Source organism: Dysidea avara, chromosome 2 (assembly GCF_963678975.1).
Source record: "Dysidea avara chromosome 2, odDysAvar1.4, whole genome shotgun sequence".
Lineage (NCBI taxonomy): Eukaryota > Metazoa > Porifera > Demospongiae > Dictyoceratida > Dysideidae > Dysidea > Dysidea avara.
Window position 1 is genome coordinate 7,623,401 of NC_089273.1, and position 21,898 is coordinate 7,645,298.

A 21,898-nucleotide genomic window follows, 5' to 3' on the forward strand; every position below is an offset into this window, starting at 1 on the left:
TGTTCATCCATACGGAAGGGAACTTTATGTGAGCTGTTTTTCTTATTTAGACTTTAGAAAACAGTCTGGGCAGGTCTTTCAAGTCATAAGTCAGTGTATAAATAAAGCAAGCAAGAAGATACTGGTAACAGGAAAGAGCCAGCTGAATTAAAACTTGAAGAATTTTGTGCAGTGTGTGAGGAGCAAATATTTTGGCAGACCACAAGGAGGGTATATTCTGCAAACATCACTGAAGTGTGCATGGAATTATTTATTTATTAACAGCTGGTGCAGTGGACTAATGCCGTATTCAATAGTGAGCTGATTTTATCTGTTGCACAATTCAAGGATATGTCTGACTGCTAGCCTTGAATCAGGCTAAATACCAAAACTCCAAGATCAGCCAAATCTCTATTATAAGCTGCATGTGAAACCATGCCCGTAGCCACTAGGCAATCATGATTTGGACCAGGATGTGTGTAATTTCAATGTATCTAGTCAGACCTGAAATGGAACACTAACATTAATTACATACCACCTAAGAATCCTAGGATTTCTTAAGTGTAACATTTCACATGCTTCACTTCAAACAAAACAGGTTAAATTATTTCATTTATTTTCAAGTGATTTCCAGTCCAGCTGGTCCATGAAATTACAATGGGATCACATGTATTTGTTACAGTGCGGGCTGTCCTGTGTTGGATCTACTCTAGAGTTGAAATTTCAAGGTAGACTCACTACCAATGTACTGACACTAGTACTGTTGTAGCATGTTTAAGTGGAGGACAAATGAAATAGTAATGCTAGATTATTTATGTATACAAATTTTTCATAATGAAATTGATATCCCATTTTGATTTGTACTTCCACTTTGCAACATATTCAAGAACAAGAAGCTACCACACTTAATCTCCAACCACTGTCTTAATTAACCAAGATCTCACTAGTCTGTAATTCACCTTACTGTAGTGATTTTATTGATTCATCTGTATGTTTTCTTCATTTTCCTTGAAGTTGTACCAAGAGTTCATAATAAGGTGGAGAGTGTCTAACTTGAATGCATTCACCAAACACCCTGCTTAAAGTAACACCTCGGCCTTATTTCAGAACAAAGGCTTTACCTTCTTCAGCAACACTAATCAACAGTTTTCTATCCCCCAGTAAAGGTGTTGATTTGATGAAAGGTGAACTTTACACAGGGTGTTTGTACGGCCATACTGAGAGTTAGACACTCTCCCCCATACAAATCAGTATTACGAACTCTTGGTTGTACAGTATAGGTAAACAAAGATAAGTTTCTCTCCCATCTTATTCTAGGATTTCTATAGACAAGGAAAATTCAATTATTTGTATACAGGCTCAAAATTGAGAAAATATAAAGAAAGTGAATTAATATTGTACAGTCACTTTGCTTTTGGATATTTAATGTCTCCAACCACAACAAAAATTCGATGAATCCATGCATCTCATCACTGGTCGTCTGAACATTCTGAAAGTGATACCTCACTCAATCAACCATATATTCTGTTTATTAGACTGAATAAAGTCATGATTACCTAAACAATCACTTAATTAATGTTTTATAATTATCCTATTCCATTTTCCTGGAGGTTCCACTGATAAAATGCAATTTCAGCAATGATAGCAGCTAGCCAAACTGCAAGTTGATTCAGAAAGCATTCCATTCTGTAAAATAGACCCCATCCAGAATTCAACTCAGTACTCAGGTTGAGATATCTGACAATAGTCCACTACTCTGTTAATGAATCATTGATGTTCACACAATATAGCCTCATTGAGGTATCTGAATGTTTACTCATCACACACTGCACAAATTTCCTTTAGATTCTGCTTAGACTGAGTTGATTCAGCTTGTCACCATACTTGTTTCCTTTGTAGTGTAGCTATACACATACTGATATATGCCGATTAGAAAGGCTGGGCCTCAGACTGTACATTCTAAAGTCAAGTAAGTAAAAATAACTCATATACTAGTAAAAATAAGTCATGCATTAAGTTCCCTACTTGATATATCCGAAGATGAACACACTGAGTCAGCTATTCCCACAATTAGTACTTCGTTACTAATGACAACCAACAAGAACCCACAATCGATCCTTAAATTCGTTTTATCTTTCTTGGGGTACGTTTGATTACCTGCTGGAAGTGCCACTGACAACTTGTACAGCAATGGTAAGCTGCAAGCTTCAATCTGAGAAAGCATTCCGTTCCGCAGTTTAGTCCATCATTCCGTTCCGTAGAATAGACCCCACCCATTACAACCAGCTACTATACAACGGGTGGACATATTTCTTCGTTGAACAATTAATTAAACAGCTGCAAACCACTTCTACAAGCGCAATACTGGCAGCTGTCAGCTGTAGTTGTGTACTTATACTTGTTGTCCCGAAGATCTGAACACTAACTATTAACAGTTATTGTAGTTATTGTGGGTTTCTGTATTATTATGCTCACGTGTGTGTAGCGCGTTATTAAGAGTTGTAGTGAACACGTGTAACGGCGAACCTCCTCGTTCCAGTTAGCGTTAGCATTGTCATTTGATTCTGTAACCAGGACACCTTTCCCCATAGGTACCACTATACCCGTCATTGGTGCTGTGACAAACCGGATGAAAGATACACAACGCCTCCGCGTCAAGAGACGAAGTTGCAAGGCTAGCATAACAAAGTTACTGGCGAAGGTGGAGGAAGCGATATCATGCGAACTAAGTGCCGTAAACTCAGAAGTTGTCTCGGACTCACGAAGGTTGGTGTTCGCTACTACTGTAACAGTTGCACAGCTTAAGACAAAGAAGGCCATTATTAAATGTTGTCAATAAAGCATCTAGAACACTCAATTTCTTAAAACGCAATCTAAACAAATGTTCAAAACAAGTTAAAGAATCAGCTTACCTAACAATGGTGAGACCACAACTAGAGTATGCATCTGCTGTCTGGGATCCCTACCACGTTGGAGATATTTCAGAGTTAGAGAAATTACAACGAAGAGCAGCGCGCTGGGTGTTGAATGACTATGGCAGATTCAGTTCAGTTTCTCTAATGTTGGATCAGCTGAAATGGCCTACATTACAAATTCGTCGGAAATTATCTAGGTTACAAATATTGCATAAGATACACTACCAACAGTTATCACTCCAAATTCCTCATTATTACTTACCAAAAACACGACCAACAAGACAATACCACCATCTTCACTATATTTTACCTACCTCATCCACCACGGCATACCAAAACAGCTATTTCTCAAGAACAATAAACGAGTGGAACATACTACCAACTGACACAATTGAAATTGCAGATACTGATCTATTTACAGCTAGACTCCAATCATATTATTGTACCTAATGTATTTGTTTATGTGATTCCTGAGCACACCAGCAGGGCTGACTGCTCAGTAAACAATAATAATAATAATAATAATAAAGTAAACTGAACGACGACATTTCGGCAACTATCCAAGACGAAGGAGAGTTAGAAACTGAACTTACTGATGCAGACCTCCACCTGTCAACTGGAAGAGAAAATCGCGTTTGTGGAAGAATTTGTCAGGAAGGCTAGTCAGCCCCCAGTCTCAGTTATTCAAGAACGTGATCACCAGACCCTGACATCCCACCCACCCTCAGCTACTACAGAGACTGATTCAATGCAAGAGACTGAAGTAGTCAAGAAGCCAGTACACACATTGGCCGCTGAGCCAGCACAATTGAAGAAGGACACTGCTAATCAAACTATTGACACCTCTCAGTCAAGAGATACACACAACTTTAGTAGGCTTCCAAAATTAACGCTACCAACCTTCAATGGAAGTGCATTGCAGTGGCAGACATTCTGGGACTCTTTTACTGCTGGAGTGGCCTCAAATCCCAATCTTTCAAACGTCGAGAGTCACTTACACAGATCCCTTCAACATTACTGGAGTGGATTTTACTGGCGCATTGTACGTCCGTACCACTGAAGGAGAACGTAAGGTTTATCTCTGTTTGTTTACCCGTGCTGTATGCCGAGCAGTCCACTTGGAAATTGTCAACGACCTGTCAGTAGAATGCTTTCTACAAGCATTTCGCAGATTTGCTGGAAGAAGATCTCTCCCTAGGTTACTACTATCAGACAATGGCTCTACCTTTTTGGCAGCAGCAGAGGAACTGAAAGCATTGCTCACATCTACTGAATTGTCTGATGCTCATGCACATAAGGGAGTGGAGTGGAAGTTCATATCTAAGCGTGCCCCATGGTTTGGGGATTTTTGGGAGCGTCTCATAGGCTTAACTAAATCTACTCTAAAGAAGACATTGGGCAGGACACATGCCACTCTAGAGAGTCTGCAAACCATTACTGTTGAGGTGGAAGCGATCCTAAATGACCGCCCACTTACATATGTGTCACCTGACATTAGTGGTTTGAGTCCAATAACTCCCTCACATTTACTCCATGGCCGGAGAATTGTCAAACTGCCCCATACCACTGTACAGGAAGATGAGATTTGTGATCCCGATTATATGAATAGTCCTGAGGTCAGACACAGAGCTAAGAGACAGGCTATTATAATCCAACACTTTGAAAACCGATGGAAACGTGAATATCTCACAGCGTTAAGGGAGACACAGAGAGTAACGGGCAATAATCACCAAGAGGTCAAAGCAGGAGATATAGTGCTTGTCCATGATGATGCAACGAGGATCAACTGGAGAATGGCAGTAATCGAATCAGTCAACAAGGGTGCTGATGGGATGATCCGGTCTGCCAATATACGCACTACTACTGGCAGAACTAACCGTCCAATCGCTCGTCTGTATCCACTTGAAATAACGGAAGAGACATCTACAAATACACCAGCTGATGATCAACCAGGACAGTCTACAATTGATACCCCTGTTTGTCGACCAACACGTGAGGCAGCCAAGAAGGGACAACAGCTGGTGAAGCAGTGGATTGCAACCCTACGTGCGTCCCCCCCGGAGGATGTCCCGAAGATCTGAACACTAACTATTAACAGTTATTGTGGGTTTCTGTATTATTATGCTCACGTGTGTGTAGTGCGTTATTAAGAGTTGTAGTGAACACGTGTAACGGCGAACCTCCTCGTTCCAGTTAGCATTAGCATTGTCATTTGATGCTGTAACCAGGATACCTTTCCCCACAGGTACCACTATACTCGTCACTTGTAGCTACTCACACACTCTCGTGTGTTTCAGTTTGTACGGGTGTACACCGGATCTGATGATGACAGTGTATGATGCGGCTTCCGAAATGAAACCACAAGTGTAGCCACAAGTAACTTAGCTAAACTACACTGTTAAAATGAATTTTGAAGGTTATACCATGGAGTATGACGGTTATCCCTACCTTGCTGGTATAAAAAAACACTTGGTATGAAGGTTATACTATATGGGATGAAGGTTATCCCTACAAGTTGGTATAAAACTTCACAGGTATCAGGGGCGGATCCAGGATCTGGCAAGGAGAGGGGCACAAACAGGCCAAGTTGTAGGTGGTTGGGGAGACCCAGATTCTCTTGTTAATAGCTTCATTTTTGAAGCAGCAAAAAATACACCTCTTAGCAGTATCTAACTGTTGATTTTTTACTGTTTTGGCCTTTGCAGATGGTTTCAAAGCCTTAAAGGCTGTTTAAAAGGCTTTGATGTCTGCAACACGATAATTATTTTAGAGGCGCTTAGTACGCACGAAGGTGCTGGGTGACAATTTCATAGTTTGATTTTGGTTCACTTTGTCTTCAGGTGAATTTGTAATAAATCCTAGTAAAATGTGCATATTTTCGTGAATCTTATAAGCTGATCTTGGCCTGACATAAAGTCAGTGGCGTAGCCACCATTGAGGCAACCGAGGCAGCTGCCTCGGTAAAAATACTCAACAATTCAGACTGAGCAGGCCTGAGTTTTGGTGGCCTGAATTTTCTACTCATACGTTACTAGACAGCATTACTGCACCACACATGATAGAATCTATGGCTGTAGTGCTGGATCCCATAGTGACACGGTCAGGCATTGGTTGGACCACTTTTCAGCTAAGTACTGAAAAAGATCGAGATACTCTAATAGAGCAGTCATCGTGATAGAGCATTCATGGCACTGTTCTCATTACACTGCTTGGGCTAAATCATTTACATGTACAATTATTGTCTATAAATATTACTTTTCAAAAGTTCCAGTGAGTCAACTACATGGCATTGCATTGAGCTAATTGATCATGCATATTATGCATTAGCAGTTACAATCAAAAAATAGCCTCCGTGTGTCATTTCAAATCATATATTTTCAAAAATTTCCTTGAAGGAGCATGCTCCCAGACTCCCTAGCTTGATATGCTTAAGACATGCAGTTGAGCATCACATGAAAGAGATAATCTCTCACTTTAATATCATATCAGATCAATATGGCTATGACCTCTGTTTCAGTTAATGGATGGCTTGACCACTCGAATTATCTCCAGAGTAAGTAAGTTTTGTGTTGAGTACAATTAAACTAGCCTAATAATTGAAACATGGTATACTGTAGCATTGACGGCCATATGGAACAGATTACCTAAAGCACTATACAGTGCTAAAACTGTGAATGGTTTTAAAACATTATTTTGTACAATGTAATTCTGTTTTGTTGTGTATGTATGTACTTATATTGTATTGTATTTTGTTGTTGTTGTGCTCTCAGGGCATAGCTGAAAAACAGCCTTCTTTGGCTGACGCTATTTTCCCTGATTAAATATCATTTAAATAAATAAATAAATAAATAGACTAAGCTGGAACATTACCTGACATGTAGAAAAACACTCAGAGTCTTCTAAAACAGTTTCTTCCATCCAACCAGAGAGTCGACCTGTAAATACTGTACCACCCATACTTGAAAGTGTTTGTGAGTTAGTTGAGTCAGAAGTAGACCCTTTCAATTAGGTCAATGTATAAACTTCGCCTCGGTAAAAAAATTTTCCTCGCTACGCCACTGAAAGTTTATTATTTTAATCAGAAGTATGGCTCCTCCACAAGCTTAAGGTAAGGGGAGAAGAGGGGGGGGAGACATTTGCCCCAAATGCCCCATCCTGGATCCGCCATTGGGTATAACGTTTATACCTTCGTGATGCCCTTATTCCATTTTCTTTCGTGCATTTACTACGTATTTCAATCTAAAGCGCAGCGCGTCATCCTTATGCGGCGCTTATTATATGATTCGTTACTATGCTGCCACATGGGTGCTTTGGCGGACCAGTGTCACGATTTATCTACTTAATGATCTGGAATGGATTCAAGTACAGAGAGATAAGGTGGAAGACCAACAAATACGGGGCACCTAAGTGGTTTGTCAGCTGCCCGGGTACCCAGCTGCCCATGGATCGCCTCGGATCACTGGGAACAGATGTAAGAGGATTAAGAGCGGTAGAAACATGGTCCTTCACAATTGTTCATTATATTACACTACTTGAAGGTTCTCAGTTTACTAATATGTTAAGCTGCTTTACTGTAGTTGTACCCACAGTAAAATGTCAGTAACTTTAAGTATATGGAACATAGTTGTTTTACTAAGTTTTAAACTCTCAGTAAAACATCAGTGAATGCAGGTTTACTGAAAAAACTACTAAAATAACAAACAATTAACTGTTCCATATACTGGGGATATACCACTCTAGTAAACTAAGACATTTCAAGCAGTGTTACTCCTGGAGATTTACATCTGTGAATTTTTGTGGCATCTATAAAATGGAGTAATATTTTGATTAATGTAAAGGTGAGTGGGACTACCATTAAAACTTTGCATACATGTACATACACATTGTACAAGGAGGTGCCACAGCCTGCTCCTTCGCAAAAAGTGAAATACAGATACTAAATGATTCTACCACTCAGATTTAGTAGTGTGTGCCAATCACGTTCACAACCAAATCACCTTGGCAACGCAATGCTTTTGAAGGGTAATCATCTGACATAACTAGCAATTACATACACTTACTGTCTAATTGAATTCCTTTTGAGATTATTTAGTATCTGTTTTACTTTTGTGAAGGGGTGGATGGCACGAGACTAACTTGCTGCACGGTCTACCAAAGTCAATATACAATCAAGACGAGACTTGAGACTACACAATATAATTGTTATTAGTAACGGTAAAAATCTCGAGGCATATGAAGGGTTCAAATTTAGTGTGCAACATAGGCCAGCATGATACTCCCTTGTATATACATGATTGCCGGTTTAAAAGTGAAATAAAGCTAAGCAGCTCAGAGTGACTAGTGCATACTTTTAATTTCTTACACACAGTCTTGTATGCAACAGAAAATATCTACTAGGTTACATGAGTTTTGTACTTCCAAGGCAAGGGCAAGTTTCAGGAACCCCTTTTACATAAATTCAAACCGCAGGTATACAGAAATCATGGGATCTTTCATGAAACAGGAGCCTTCACCTTGTAAATAGTATTTGTCATGCAATAGCAATGCTTGTTCTGAAGAATAGTTTTTGGCTCTAATACAGCAGTCAGGTAATTTTAATACTCTAATATAACAGTCACTTAGCTGTAGAGAAAACGTTTCAAAATTACTGTGTACGTCCTGCAAGGTGACATGATAAAAAGGAAGCATTGTTTGTACAAAATACAAACAATGTCAAACATAACTAAAAGCATATCATTTATATAATCTTCCTCACTATCTGTGAAAGCCAATATTTGTGTACTTGTATACTTAGTAGTGTTGCAGGGTGAACTGTTTATAATTGTTACAGGGTAAATGAGGCATGAATCCCAATGACCAGCTTGTTACTACCAACTGGATTAAACATACCTGACTGTAGAGTCTAATCAAAGTTTGTAACTCATCAGCTACATGTCAAGCAGTTGTGAAAACTATTCACAAGCAAGGAACTCAACTGAAATATTATTGCACAATTCAATGAACAACATTACTTGTGATCACAATGTTATAGCATAACTAATGTTTGTGTTACTTGTACTTGATTTGAGTTCGTATTTCAACTACCAAGGGCTATTTGGTATACTAGCAAAACCTTTCGTTAATACAATTCCTAGTGGTGATCTACGAACAACTTGAGAGATCCACACTTTGTGTATGTAAATAATTCATCAGATGTTGCTTGACAATGTACTGTAATATAACATGCATGTTCAGTTAGTTATAGTCTACACATCCATCTGCCTTGCAGATGATAAGCACATACATTATCACAACTTTTGTCCAACCACGGACACATTATGGAGTATTATTATCATCTAGTGACAGTTGGATATTACTTAAATGTTCTCTTCCTTCACAGTTCTTATGCACCCCTCAGCCCCTGGCCCAATATCTTGATTTCAGTTTCTCAGAATGCCTGTGAATAAGAAAATATACATTTTAATTTAAGAAATATAGAAAATAGTCCACATACCTCTCTCAGTGCTATTACATTGGCTGAACATAATTTGATGCTAAACAAACAAGAAAGTAAATCATGAAATTTAATGATAAATAATACTCATATTTTTCCTAATGGTGCACTATGACCAGTCCCATATAATTATATCATACACACTGTAGTTGCTAAATATGGTATAGAGTCGTACAACAGAAATAAATTCCCGGTTTCACAGGAACTCCTAGTACAAAACAGTGAAGCAAAAGCATTTTACAGCATTCCTTTAAACTTGAAATCTATGCAGATTATCTCAAGTTGATCCCAAGGAATATGATTTTTGGTCTTGTAAATTATAGACACCAGTTTTGTGGCTAGGGTAAACACTTGCCTGAACATAATAAGTGACCGGGACATAATTGACGATACAGTACTTGAAATCAGGACATGTACCTTGACACCATCAATGGTTTCATTTGTAGTTGTTTAGACCTCTAAAATTAGGATACTTTGGGCATACTAGGATCATTAAAGTGCTAGTTTCGTCCCTGATTAGGAACAGTGTATGACACATAATCAACAAATGTTTTGGAAATTATTGGCTCAGTTCTACGTACTACACACATGCACACACGCGTGCACAGCACATACACACATGGTTGAAATAAGGTCATCTACGTCACATTTTGTCTGGGCTCAGTGGGTCACTTGAGCAGGTAATCCAGATCTGACCTGTTTTATGGACTGACCTGGATTGAGAGCTGTGTAAAAGTTCATGACATTTTTGCCTGTTATGCTCTTCACTGTTCCCAATGTGCTCAAAAACATTTCTTACAATTATCTTTGAAAGTTTTAATCAGTGAATGCTCAATTAGAGTATTTGACTACAAAGTGACTGTTCTATAAGAGAGTATTGATCTAAGGAGCTTTGGACAATGTATTGGAGCACTCTATTGCAGTTTCCACTGACTGCTCTATTAGAGAGTATCAGTAGCAGCACTCCAGCCTATCAGTAGTGAACCACACATGCACGCATGCACGCACGCAGTTTAATAGTTACCAATGTGTTAATGAGCATGCAGTATAGCTACAGTTTAATAGGAATCTAACAATTAGTCCTCAAACGTGGATTAAGGCTATGTATTGAAAAACCTTTAGAGAAAATCGAGATACTCTAATAGAAAAGTCTGATGTACTCTAATAGAGCAGTCAAACGTACTCTAATACAACATTCATAACAGAATACAATTTTTAAAAAGGGTGTTAAAAATGTTGAAATTTAAATTACCTAAATCATTTTAATTGGAAATGTATTTGGTCACTACAATATATACCTGACCAGCCACAAATCATGAGGAACCAAGTACAAATTGAAATAGTTACTATTCATGAAATCAAAAATCTAGTAAATTTGAGCACTTTCTAAATCTGTCAGTTGCTGGGAACACAGCCCCAGACCTCTGTACCTCACTGCTAAATCTGGAAGCCACTTCGGAAATATCCTGGATACACCCCTGGAATTGATGAACTTAAAATAAGCAACTATATGTAATTACTGTTTGTGGTTACAAATTGTAGCAAGCACTGTGACAACACTGTCAGAACAGACTCCAGTACACACTCAGGTAGTACTAACACAGTTGATTTTAGATTGCTTTTGAACAATTTACATATGACTTGCAAACGTGATAATGTGAATGTCTACTTGCAGTATTTACATGTACACTGCTGGCATTGTTTGACAGCATAGGCGGCGGAAAGGGGGGGGCTAGGGGGCTGAAGCCCCCCTTGGTCTGCTGAGGGGGGGCTTAGCCCCCCTCAGAATGGTATCATACCGAAATTATCTTTCTTGAAGTGGGGCTGAAAACCGTGAAAAAGATCAAGATACTCTAATAAAGTAGTCAGTGTGCAGCGAGCTATGTAAGGATTTTTATGTAGTTTATCAGCTAGAAGTGGTAGCTGGTGAGGTGGAAAGCTCTTGTCAGTTGGTTGTGACCTTTTTTTTGGTCTTACCTTACCAAACTATAGAAATAAGTCTGGGTCAGCCCAGCGGAGCCCCCCTCATATCAACTACTTCCTCCGCTGCTGTTTGACAGTAAAGGGGTGAGTATCTATTGTGCTAGTACTAGTATTTAGTTATACAAGTAAAGGAGCTAGGTTGCAAACAATTAGCTGATATGCATATGATCGAACAATCACATTGTAAATTGTTCAATTGCAGGCAGAAAGTAATCTGAAATCGACTGTACATGATCACCAAACACTAATATAGTATTTATGTCTCACTTATAGTTTTACTGCATTAGTCACAGTAGATTACTAATGGAGTAGGAGAAGAAGTTGAGGAACGGAGGCTTGACTACCCATATACTCAACTGAACATTTTCGACGATTCTGACCTACAAAAGTACAGGATGAGATAATGCTCTAGAGTATTTATAACCTTACTTTGCTTAGAGTCTCCCGCTGGCAGCATGCAACCACTGATGCAACGAGATAATCTAATTTTTCCGTTTAATTCTCACTCCCCGTGATGTAGCATTTACATACGTTACTTAACGACGAAAGTTACTTAACGACGAAAGTTACCGTGGTAACGAATATTACTGAAAAGTCCTCTGAAAGTTCATTCAGTTTGTTCATAAGGTTTTGGCAAAGGAGATATTTGAAAAATTGTGAGTTATTGTGTCTACAAGAACTAGATATGGCTTGATACGTGGAGAGGGTGATGTTGAGTTTTGGGAAGGGTTACATAGTAACAAAGATAACAAAGTAACAAAATGTTATAAAGCACAGTAGCTAGCTACACTGTGCCCCTGGGCTCCAACAGCAAATTGCTGACTAGCGAGTACTCCAAATTGTAATTCTAAACATGAGTCCGGGAACGACAAGCAAAATCATGAATGAAAAACCTAGTGAAGATTGTATTTAGATAACTAACAAAGAAGCTAACATTTGAGCAGAATGGATTTAAAAAGTGGAATGACAAATGGAAATCATCAAACTGGGTAACTAACAGCCATTTCAGTATATAACTAGTAACCAGCCTAAATCAAGATGTAAGTTGTATAGTGATGAGAGTAAAATGGATTTGACAAGTACGTGTAGTATGATATGTGGTAACTGGGTAACTACCAAACAAATTTTAGCATTTACAGAGTAACAGAAATTTAACTAGCCAAAATAAAGATACAAGTTGTATACCATGAACGTGAGAGTAGAATGGATTTGACAAGTAGCATCATATGTGGTAACCATGTAACTGGGTAACTTCCAGCCAAATTTCACCATTTACAGAGTAACAGAAAATTAACCAGCTGAAATAAAGATACAAGTTGTATACCATGCACGTGAGGGTAGAATGGATTTGACAAGTAGCATCATATGTGGTAACCATATAACTGGGTAACCTCTAGCCAAATTTCACCATTTACAGAGTAACAGAAAAGTAACCAGCTTAAAAGATGAAGTTGTATACTATGCACGAGATGGTAGAATGGATTTGACAAGTAGCATCATATGTGGTAACCATGTAACTGGATAACCTCCAGCCAAATTTCACCATTTACAGAGTAACAGAAAAGTAACCAGCTGAAATAAAGATACAAGTTGTATACCATGCACGTGAGGGTAGAATGGATTTGACAAGTAGCATCATATGTGGTAACCATGTAACTGGGTAACCTCCAGCCAAATTTCACCATTTACAGAGTAACAGAAAAGTAACCAGCTGAAATAAAGATACAAGTTGTATACCATGCACGTGAGGGTAGAATGGATTTGACAAGTAACATCATATGTGGTAACCATGTAACTGGGTAACTCTCAGCCAAATTTCATTATTTCTAGAGTAACAGAAAAGTAACCAGCTGAAATAAAGATGTAAGTTGTATACCATGCACGAGAGGGTAGAATGGTTTTGACAAGTAGCATCATATGTGGTAACCATGTAATTGGGTAACTCCCAGCCAAATTTCACCATTTACAGAGTAACAAAAAAGTAACCAGCTTAAAATATGCAAGTTGCATACTATGCATGTGGGGGTAGAATGGATTTGACAAATAGCATCATATGTGGTAACCATGTAACTGGGTAACTCTCAGCCAAATTTCATTATTTCTAGAGTAACAGAAAAGTAACCAGCTGAAATAAAGATTTAAGTTGTATACCATGCACGTGAGGGTAGAATGGATTTGACAAGTAGCTTCATATGTGGTAACCATGTAACTGGGTAACCTCCAGCCAAATTTCACCATTTACAGAGTAACAGAAAAGTAACCAGCTTAAAAGATGCAAGTTGTATACCATGCACGTGAGGGTAGAATGGATTTGACAAGTAGCATCATATGTGGTAACCATGTAACTGGGTAACTCCCAGCCAAATTTCACCATTTACAGAGTAACAGAAAAGTAACCAGCTTAAAATATGCAAGTTGTATACTATGCATGTGGGGGTAGAATGGATTTGACAAGTAGCATCATATGTGGTAACCATGTAACTGGGTAACTCTCAGCCAAATTTCATTATTTCTAGAGTAACAGAAAAGTAACCAGCTGAAATAAAGATTTAAGTTGTATACCATGCACGTGAGGGTAGAATGGATTTGACAAGTAGCATCATATGTGGTAACCATGTAACTGGGTAACTCCCAGCCAAATTTCACCATTTACAGAGTAACAGAAAAGTAACCAGCTTAAAAGATGCAAGTTGTATACCATGCACGTGAGGGTAGAATGGATTTGACAAGTAGCATCATATGTGGTAACCATGTAACTGGGTAACTCCCAGCCAAATTTCACCATTTACAGAGTAACAGAAAAGTAACCAGCTTAAAAGATGCAAGTTGTACACCATGCATGTGAGTGTAGAATGGATTCGACAATTAGCATCATATCACAGCAAAAAATACCACATTTCCGGCAGTTATATCGAAACAGGAAATGTCAAGGAAATTTTCTGTTTGAAATTCTGACGCATTTCCTGTACTTGTACATATCACCTTTCCAAGTGATTTCCAGTTTTGCAGGAAATGCCACTTTCAAAAATGTTAAGGAATATTTTGTTCATATTTCTGGCACATTTCCTGCTCTAATACATGCCACCTTTCCAGGCAATTTCCACTCATGCAGGAAATGTCACATTTCCTGGAACTGGAAATGTCAAGGAAATTTTTCGGTTTACATTTCTGACACATTTCCTGTACTTCTACATATCACTCTTCCATCTAATTTCCAGTTGTGCAGGAAATTCCACAACCATATTTTGGCAAGGAGTTCTTTGTTCACATTTCTGGAACATTTCCTGTACTAGTACATACCACCTGTCCAGGTGATTTCCAGTTATGTGGAAATTTCAAGGTAATTTGTTTACATTTCTGATGCATTTTCTGTATTAGTACATATCACCTGTTACGGTAGTTTGCAGTTAGGCATGTAATATAAGTTTGACACGTGCCACTTTTACTGTCATTGATTTGAAGTTACTATGGAATTTTAAATTGATATGGTTACACTTCAGCTCAAATTACTGTAGAATTTTGCAATAATTTTATTTTCAGTTTGTACTATGCAGTTTAACTGGTAGCTAAAGATAGAATTATTACATGAATATATCTGCATCCACTGAAAATTCTATGGCACACTTCACAGTTTTTGTTGTCTTGCAGAATATAGAAATTAACCCATGCACCAAACTTTAATCTCGTGATCAATATACCTATATTATCATGTACCACGGTAGTGGTACATAATAGGGATCAGGCAGAAATTTTTCAAAACACTCTAATAGAACGCACGCCAAAAGCAGCCTTCCGGGCTTTAGATTTTATTTCTAAAACATTCTAGACCTTTCTTTTGTGTTTACAACACTAGCCAACAAGTATTAAAAGTAAGGGAAATGGTTTTAGGTGTTTTTTAAAATTTTGAAAATGGTTAGATTCTCCATCTTCTTCTTTCTTTCTTCTTTCTTTCTTTCTTGTTTCGCGCGCCTACAGCTCGTAGGAAGTAGATATCAGCCCTAAAACCGTATGGCGTATTTAAAAAACATTCGTACCCAGGTCTGTGTGGTATTAAAATCTTCCCTCTCTAATGCGATTGCGAGATATAGAGCAAGAATCACTCTTCGAGACGCCATTCGATCGAGAAGACATACAGATGATAATATAGAATTGTTTAAAATTCCATTGCTTTAGCTCACAGGACTAAAATGCATCAAGTTGTATCACACTAAACATTAAACATAACTATTGTTCACTGAAACTCGGGTTTTAGACTTCCTTCATTACGAGACAGTGAAGGGGGTGTGGCCCGCACCTCGTCACTTAAACTATTACTGTACGCCTTTCGTGTATACTTTCTATTATATTCTTCAGCTGTTTACCAGCTAAGAGTCGACATAACAAGGCTTGTAAGCTATTGTAACACACTGGTAAATTTCGAATTGAAAAGGGGTGTGTCCCTTCCGTACGCGATAGAAAAATAAAAAGCGGGATACTCCGTATACTCAGCACTTTAATTGGAGTCGACCACGTTTTGTCAAGCGTGTGTTTTACTCGTGTTGAGATTTCGCACCGTCTACTCGTCAAAGGAAAGTGGTATTGTTTACTGTATTGTTAACTGTATTGTTAACTATTATTATTATTATTATTATTATTTTTACTGAGCAGACAGCACAGCTGATATGAAAAAAAGCAATCATAAAATGAATTTAGCTACGTAGTTACAAAGATTACAGTTATAGAGTTCCATACAATGTTTGCAGTTCCGCTGAAAAAGAGTCAATATTGTTGCTCTCAATGATGGAAGATGGTAAGTTGTTCCAATCCTTAATTGATCTGGAGAAAAAGCTCTGTTGGTATGAATGGGTAGATGAATTTGGTAGAATAAAACGATGTGGGTGATATAGTCTGGTGGATCTTGTCATTGAAATAAAATGAAGAGGAATTGACAGTGAATAATATAGTCTGGTGGATCTTGTCATTGAAATAAAATGAAGAGGAATTGACAGTGAATAATCTTGACTAATTGTTTATTAAACTTATTTATGTAATTGTTTATTGCCAGTTGATATTACAATGGGTTTCTTTATTAAACAATCATGTACTGTTGAACGTATATTTAAGAAGTAGTCCATGTGCATGGACATGAAAAAAATCATGAAACTAGTGGGGCAAAAAAATTATTAATTTTCAACAAGTAGAATAGGGATCAAAGATTTGATTTTGAAAAAAACTGCGTAAACAAGAAGTAATAGGGATGATAATCCACAAAATTCTATGCATCATCAGTTCAAAGCAAGTTATTTGAATAGTGTACACTCAATTTGCGATTCCTATTTCAACTTGTGATTAAATTTTGTTAAAATGTTGAAATAAGAATTGCAAAATGAGTGTACACTATTCAAATAACTTGCTTTGAACTGATGATGCATAGAATTTTGTGGATTATCATCCCTATTACTTCTTGTTTACGCAGTTTTTTTCAAAATCAAATCTTTGATCCCTATTCTACTTGTTGAAAATTAATAATTTTTTTGCCCCACTAGTGTAATAACAAATTGTTACAGCTCAAAAAATGCTACATGCTGTTTGATATAATAGGTTTACCACAATTTGTAAGTGCTAGTAATGGTTAAACAAACAAATGGGTGGCTTTCCAGACACTCTCTATTGAGTCCCATTGGTAACCATGGCACAAAACAGAAAATAAGCAACCTTTGCATAATTACGTCACTTTGTATTATGAATTACACAGGATCACCATAAAATTAAATAATATTATAGGCTGTTATGTGTCATCTCACAATAAGCAAAAAAACATTTTATCGATGAGCTGGAACAATTTTCTATACACAGCGAACTGGGAAACTCATCTCGCATACATTTTCTACAGTACCTGTTGGAACTTAAGCACACACCTTTCTACTCTTACCAGAGGAGTACCACTATAACCAGGTCAACACATAATTATGTATACGAATTCGAAACCAATGAAGCTACCATCCAGTAGCCACTACTGCTACTGGATCATAGCAGTAGTGGCTAGGATCCATTGTGCCACTACAACTACAATAAAATTTCTGGGATAAATTTATAAAATTCTCACCAGCATACGTATATGTAGCTAACTCAACTCAGATATTTTACTATCAGCAGCCACAAACTATAGGGTGGTCCGTTGAGAGACTATTGACAATGAGTCAATGAAGGGGACTGAACACCATTAGGAGCTATATTGGCTACAAGAAGTATATGTCTATTTAAGGTATAGTATTCCCACACACTTTATCGTAGAAAAGCGACTACATAATGTATGAGTTTGACACTACATCAAATGGCGTCGACATTATGATGTGTGCTTTTGCTTTACATCTGATGCATAATTACTTACATAGAATGCACTTAAAAGATTTTGGTGTAGCTATTTGTCAATTTCCAGTTTGGCTCAGTGGGAATTACACATGCTGTGTAGCCAAAGCTGATCATACATGCAAAATTCTGTATCGAATTCAGGGGCAGATTCAGGGGGGTTCAAGGGTTCCATGGAACTCCCCTTTTGAAAGAAGAGCCTCTCTTACTCGAGATACTCTAATAGAGAAGTCACAGTAGTCTTTTGAGGAGCAGTGTAGCAAGCTATATGTATACAGTTATAAATAAGGAAATGTAGTTGGTGAGGGCATCTATGGTGAGGGGCAGCTATTGTCAGCAGGTAATGACCTTTTTTTTTTTGATCTTCAACTTACAGCTAGACTGAAGTTGCAATTTAAAGTGGAACCCCCCCTTTTAAAAGTCTGGATCCTCCCCTGTAATTATATAATCAACTCCTTCATGTATTACAGTAGCTACTACGTGTTTCAGCATGTCTCGGGCACTGAGCCAGATTTCCAGTTGCTCACAGCACTAATCACCTGTGGGCACTGAAACCATCTCTGCCTCTGGATCCAGATTGCACTACTTGTCCTGAACAATTAAATTGACCAAATCTGATAAGTGTGAACCAAAGTGTAACCAAACAAGACTACCAAGCAGGGCTGGCTCTGGCAAAATAGGGGCGGGTGGGCCACCACAGTTGAGGGCATAGCAATTGTAGCATATTTTAAAGGGGGTCTGGGGCAGGCCCCCCCTCCACAAGGAAAATTTTTAAAATCATCACTCAAGCCTGAGATGCAGCAATCTGAAAGCATTTTTAAAATAATTTAGTTGGGTGCTGACAGTTGCATGCTGCTCAACAGAATCTTTGAAGTAAGTCTGAGTGTACTGAAGGGCTGAAATAATATCAAGTAGCAAACTCTTACGTGCAATTGTATGGCTTCTCGTACGTTAGTCTGTGCACTAAGGGTTTAAAACCATAGATTATAGCCCTCTATATAATCTATGGTATAGCTACGTATAATATTTAGCTAGCTGTACATAATATGAGGGAAAATACTCTCTTTCTCTTCTAGAGTAAAAGGTTGGGTGGGTCGCAAAGAGCAAGAATTTTAACCGATCGATTTTAACCTAAGCGTGCAACTTAATAGTTTTTTTCTGACAAAAGTTGAGGCGTTTGTTATGCTGCGCGGGAACATTAAAAATGGCGACGTTGGCAGGTGCTGGCAGAAAGTTGGAGAGAATCGAAGCGTTCTTCTGTGACATAGAGAAAGAGAAGACTCCGCAAGCAAGTAGTGAAATAAAAGAATGCCAGTGAAGCGGCCGTCTCGACTCTAGGGGTTCTGGACTCAAGTCACTACTCGCACATCACCCGCCTACCTTAACAGCTATAATTCCATATGGGTATGTGAAAAGGAATGGTATTTTTGCCACTGTTTCTAATGTGAGGAAACAAACAAACTCTTCTTACTACAACTCGGTGCAGGAAAACAAGGTAGGCATCATTTAGAGTCACCTAGTCCAGTACACATATTTATTATATCCAGGTTATCAAAATCGCACTCATCAATACAGTAGTATGTCTGGAGATAAATATAGCGTTACTCATCAGCAGAATGTATCACCAGATATATTAAGAGAATGGTAGCTTTTCCAAGATGGTGAACATCATTAAGACTATAGCACCTGTTGAAAAAGTCCATCGGTCCTCAGGATGCCAACCTACAATTGAGTTTGAGCTGTTACTGAATGTCGTTGATGTGTCACCTGGTCTGTAGGTGAGGTTCTCTTTTGTGATTACAAGTCTTGTTTGTAATTATGTGTTTATTTGTTTGTAGTATGTGTTTATTCTGTGGTGTATCATTAAACAAGGCCACAAACAGACATCCTGTTCAAAATATGTGTAACCTTATATCCTACATTGCTCATATCTTGCCTACAGTAATTGTGCTAAGTAGTACCTTGAGTAGTATGTATGCATTCCCAGGTGCATTTGGATTGAACATAATACCACACAGTACTTTACCATTATTTGTAACCGGATTTTAGAAACCGGATCCAAATTATACACCAGGGGAAATTGAACGACCACCTCTAGTGGGTAGCTACACTATCAAACTATCTGGCGATTTTGATGCTCAAAACTGGTTTCTTGAGGTTATGTTTTCTGGGTGCCCTGTCAGGCTCTAGTCACATTTTCTTGCTTTGACACGAGGACCTCGCTTCATGAGAATCAGTGGTGGATGGCCTTCAACAACCAGCCAAAGATTTTGGTATTGATTCTGCTGTATTTCAGCCACTTAAGGAGCTAGTTTTCAAGAATAGCTGCCAACCTGCTACTAATAGGTCTAATGTATTTTGTGGAGTGGACTCACATGAAGTTAGAAACAGCTTCTTAACAATTATCCAGGAATTTCCTAGTTCTTGTACCACTGTAGACTCTAATGTCAAGCTAAAACTACTGAAGCTGCTCTTCCTACAAAGTCACAAATATCGCACGTGCACTAATTTATTAGAATATTTACAAGACGTTATAATAGTGCATAAATAGTTTAGATATAGGCTACACATAGCCTTTTCTACACAGTCTAGATAGTGACAACATATTTTTAGATGTAAACTAGCTTAGCGGGCAGCATTAAGCGTATAGCGCAATACTAACAACATTGCTAAGTATTTACTTCTGATCATTCACAGTAGCCTATCCGCTAGTACTAAGCAGTAAAGCAGCAAAGGAATTAATCCTACGCAACTACAATAGCCTCCACCACTGCTAGTATGCACAAGTACACATGTTTTGTAAACATTCTATTAAATTAGTGCATTCGCGAACTCTGTAATTTTGTAGGAAGAGCAGCTTCAACAGTTTTAGCTTGATAATGGTGTTTCCAGTGGTATAGGAGCTAGATAATGCCTGGGTAACTGTTAAGAAGCTGTTTAGTTCAGTGCATCAGTCCAGTCTGCTAGTCCAGTCTGCGAGTCCAGTCTGCGAAATACATTAGGTCCTACTATTAATGTGTTTTCTATGCATAGTATTAATGTATTCAGTTTTTCATATTTGTTGGCCCTGACCTCAAACATTTTTCGTATAGTTACACTGGATCTGTTTCCAGTAATCTTGCATCGTTCAACTTTCTTAAATGTCCAAGAAAAATAGTTATATTGTAGTGTAGGTTACATTTTTTTGTTAATGTGTATTATACCGTGCATTCATTTACATTATACAATTTGCAGAAACTTCAATAAAGTGGGGCAGCTGTAATATGCCGAACTTAAGGACAAAGTGGAAATAGCTATCAATCAAGAAGATATTAAGTGACATCGATACACCAAGAGAGCAGAGAGACATCTAGCAAGGAGTGACACGATGAGCTAATGAAAGTTAAAACTCAAGCTTAAGGAGTAAACATGCTGATATGATGATAAAGATGGTAGTCAATTAAACAGGTTCATTCCAGGTGATCACACTTTGTCCCAAGCAAAAGAAATTTCGTGATGGGTCACAAAATCTGATATATGGTACTGTACTATGTGACTAACTTGTAGCTATACTATACCCTTGTAACTGTGTACATGTATATAATGTAATACCATGTAGATATTATTGTTTACAGTTTTTACCTCATGTATAAGTTTCATTGATACTGTACAAGAAATGTATTTGAAATTTCATTAATACTGTATAGAAGAAATCTGTTGGAAATGTCATAGATATTGTATAAGGGAAACCTGTAGGAAATTTCATAGATATTGTATAGTGGAAATCTATAGGAAATTTCATAGATATTGTATAGAGGAATCTACAGGAAATTTCATAGATATTGTATAGGGGAAATCTATAGGAAATTCCATAGATATTGTATAGAGGAAATGTATTGGAAATTTCATAAATACCTTATAGAAGAAATCTGTAGGAAATTTCATATGTCCAGTGCAGGCAATCTGCAGGAAATTGTGCCCTATCATGTAGTAGGAAATGTACAGGAAATTTGCAAATTTCCTGTACATTTCCATCTCCCGGATGTGTGCTGGAAATGTCACCTGTCCTGTAAATTTCCTGCACATATCCTGCTACAGGAAATGCCACATTTTTTCCTGTGATATGTGGTAACCATGTAACTGGGTAACTCTCAGCCAAATTTCATTATTTCTAAAGTAACAGAAAAGTAACCAGCTGAAA

At 37.9% G+C, this 21,898-nt stretch overlaps 2 long non-coding RNA genes across 2 annotated transcripts in view; one reads left to right on the forward strand and one right to left on the reverse strand.

Annotated features, from left to right (window-relative positions):
- Positions 1 to 8,975, forward strand: part of LOC136246542 (uncharacterized) — a 163,545-nt gene extending 154,570 nt beyond the window's left edge. The window contains exon 2 of the long non-coding RNA XR_010696592.1: positions 8,725 to 8,975. This is a non-coding gene — a long non-coding RNA (uncharacterized lncRNA). The remainder of the gene's footprint in view (positions 1 to 8,724) is intronic.
- Positions 8,976 to 9,132: 157 nt separating this feature from the next.
- Positions 9,133 to 11,800, reverse strand: LOC136242855 (uncharacterized). Its single transcript, XR_010694661.1, has 3 exons — positions 11,638 to 11,800; positions 9,388 to 9,427; positions 9,133 to 9,330 (listed from the first exon to the last, which is right to left on the reverse strand). It is a non-coding gene; the product is annotated as an uncharacterized lncRNA (long non-coding RNA).
- Positions 11,801 to 21,898: the final 10,098 nt, after the last annotated feature.